Below are 3,859 nucleotides of genomic sequence, written 5' to 3' on the forward strand. Positions count from 1 at the left end.
AAAACCAAGCCTCCTTGTCATTACAGTATTGGCCCGAGTTTCACATATTAACCAAATAGCTTTGTATGAGGCAGAGAAACACATCAAAACGACCATTTTCATACGTGAAGAGTTATCATCATTCACGTATTTCGTTATTTTACAGATGTGTTTATATTTTCAAAGCTAAACGTACAATTGGCTACGCGCAAGCTTATGTTATTGGGTAGTTTGAAAATCACGTGTCAGCAGGAATATTTATTATCTCAGTTTCAAATACGAAATATGTAATAGTTTCAGACATGTTAAAGAGGTGAAGTTAGCATCCATAGAAAATGTTCTTTTGGATACTGTGATCACCATTTATTCACGCCAAAATTTTAGTCTTTATCTGAAAAAACCATCAATATTTGTTATGTTGGTGATTTTCCTCTTTCGAAGGCCAATGTTTCAACAGTAAAAAGATTTTCACATTTCTTCGGTATTGGTATCATCCAAATAGTTGTATTCTATCAGCATTGTCAACTTGTTGTAAAGTCGATACGAAATCGTGATGCATCGTACGTTTATGAAGCATAATCCAATATGTTTTATATAATTTAGATGAATTTGAAATATTTTCATGTATATATTTCATTCCATTTCATTTCTCAAGAGTTATTGAGATGGTAGATCCATTATATATCTCTTTAATTTATATTCTCTTGTCGCCAATATTTTTTTGTGTGCGAAATTTGTGGATATCATTTATTAAGCGTAACACCGACTCAATCGAGTACACAAGACATACGGACCAATGTCTGCCACGACAGATCAAGACACATGGACCAATGTCTGCCACGACAGATCAATTTCGTATCAAACTACATAAACGGTCAGTTGAACTCTATATTAAAACAACTATAAACAGCTTAAAAGTAAAAAGCTCAAGATCACGTTCATTCCATCAAAACACAATTTTCTGCCTCATTTAATATTCTCTTGTATCTATATATTAAGTTTACATATGTATAATTATATCAATTGTCCAAGGGCAATCACAGCTTTGATCTGTATTTGTAGAGCAATATACATTAATTATTCCTTGTCAACAAAGTCAATTATTCAGATTCTCTTTTGTCCAGTAATTGATCAGCAATATGGTTCCCAGTCACATGAATTCAAAAGTTGGTAAGGTCAGAAGGTGAAGCTGCGTGTCATGTTTGGTCGAGTTTCATATATTTTTTTATTAACTATGTAGATCACATGCTATTTGGTCACATTATAAATATGAGGACATGTGTCATTGAACTATTCTGTCTAAATTTCTTTTTGAAATAGTCTTTTTTTCAGTATTGAGTAGCTGAAATATACCTTAAAATTCTAAACGTGAAAACTCATATCATAGCCTCTATTATATGTTTTGTAAACCATTCATCAGAGCAGCGGCACTAAAAAAGGTTTCTCCAATGTGAAATAGATTTTTAGCTCATTGATGGAGAAGACTCTGGATTCTTATCTTTTATGACAAACAATCCACTAAAACGGGGGACTAAAAACGAAAAGCAAAGAGGAAAATAACACGAGATATCAAAAACAGGCAAAAGAGCAGAATAGGAAATAAAAGAATTTAAAGGACACAAACAATAATTACGCACTCTGTTGTTGTTTATATAATTTAAGTGTTTTTACCAGAAACCATTGTTTTTATTCACTAAATACCAACTGTCAATGGTCTTTCTTCTGGTAAACACTTACAGCGTGGGATGAGATGGAGTTTAAATATCAAAGCCCTGGAGAGAGGACATAAAGTTGAAATGGTACTAATATATACTGTACATTAAAATACATATCAACCATCACATGTCTTCAGGCTTCACTAAATAATGAGTAGAATCACATTAACATCTCCTTTCTGGCCTTGAAACAACAACTCATATCAATTAGTCCGAAGTGGTACAGAGCAACGACATTTATACTGTATATTGTTTATTGCACATTCCACCTTTAATTAAAAAAACAATCTACGGTACATTATCATTTGCTCGATTCACTGAGCATAAACTTGATAATAAGCGCTTTAAGGTACATAGGTGAAATAATTATTTTAAGTTTATTCAGTTGACTAACTCTGTATGTCGGTTCATACTGTTTGAGATAAATAATTGCCAAAAACCAAATTTCATATCACTTCTGCCCCCCTTTAGCTCCACCACTGCTCGATTGCCGTCCAGAATAAGACGGATTATTACATTCCAGGAGAAAGTAAATGATCAAGAGAGCCATTAATGGTTACTTCATATAATTATTTTCATTATGTTTGTCCAGTTTCCTTAATGTATAAGTCATTGAGATGGTTTTTGCTACGGGCAATATTGTCCATATAGGGATTGGCTATAGTCTGTAATCTTCGCTACTGCCTCTTTACTTTGTTGATAAAAAGAGTACTGTGGAAAATAACTGCAGGGATATCCTTAAAATCAAATTCTTAGCTACTCAAAATGGTTGTTACAGATAAAAGGTAGTCAAATAGGCATCAATTTTAGTGGTGTATATAGATAGCGATTTCTATATTTATTGCATGCATACACAAGGTATAGATGCGACGTGGACGCTGTTATCCACTCGTTGTCGTAAAAACCAAGCCTCCTTGTCATTACAGTATTGGCCCGAGTTTCACATATTAACCAAATAGCTTTGTATGAGGCAGAGAAACACATCAAAACGACCATTTGCATACGTGAAGAGTTATCATCATTCACGTATTTCGTTATTTTACAGATGTGTTTATATTTTCAAAGCTAAACGTACAATTGGCTACGCGCAAGCTTATGTTATTGGGTAGTTTGAAAATCACGTGTCAGCAGGAATATTTATTATCTCAGTTTCAAATACGAAATATGTAATAGTTTCAGACATGTTAAAGAGGTGAAGTTAGCATCCATAGAAAATGTTCTTTTGGATACTGTGATCACCATTTATTCACGCCAAAATTTTAGTCTTTATCTGAAAAAACCATCAATATTTGTTATGTTGGTGATTTTCCTCTTTCGAAGGCCAATGTTTCAATAGTAAAAAGATTTTCACATTTCTTCGGTATTGGTATCATCCAAATAGTTGTATTCTATCAGCATTGTAAACTTGTTGTAAAGTCGATACGAAATTGTGATGCATCGTACGTTTATGAAGCATAACTCTGAACTACGTAAAATGTAATGATTTAGAATCCAATATGTTTTATATAATTTAGATGAATTTGAAATATTTTCATGTATATATTTCATTCCATTTCATTTCTCAAGAGTTATTGAGATGGTAGATCCATTATATATCTCTTTAATTTATATTCTCTTGTCGCCAATATTTTTTTGTGTGCGAAATTTGTGGATATCATTTATTAAGCGTAACACCGACTCAATCGAGTACACAAGACATACGGACCAATGTCTGCCACGACAGATCAAGACACATGGACCAATGTCTGCCACGACAGATCAATTTCGTATCAAACTACATAAACGGTCAGTTGAACTCTATATTAAAACAACTATAAACAGCTTAAAAGTAAAAAGCTCAAGATCACGTTCATTCCATCAAAACACAATTTTCTGCCTCATTTAATATTCTCTTGTATCTATATATTAAGTTTACATATGTATAATTATATCAATTGTCCAAGGGCAATCACAGCTTTGATCTGTATTTGTAGAGCAATATACATTAATTATTCCTTGTCAACAAAGTCAATTATTCAGATTCTCTTTTGTCCAGTAATTGATCAGCAATATGGTTCCCAGTCACATGAATTCAAAAGTTGGTAAGGTCAGAAGGTGAAGCTGCGTGTCATGTTTGGTCGAGTTTCATATATTTTTTTATTAACTATGTAGATCACATGCTATTT

The sequence above is a fragment of the Lottia gigantea genome (genome assembly GCF_000327385.1).
Source record: "Lottia gigantea unplaced genomic scaffold LOTGIsca_21, whole genome shotgun sequence".
NCBI classification, from domain to species: domain Eukaryota; kingdom Metazoa; phylum Mollusca; class Gastropoda; family Lottiidae; genus Lottia; species Lottia gigantea.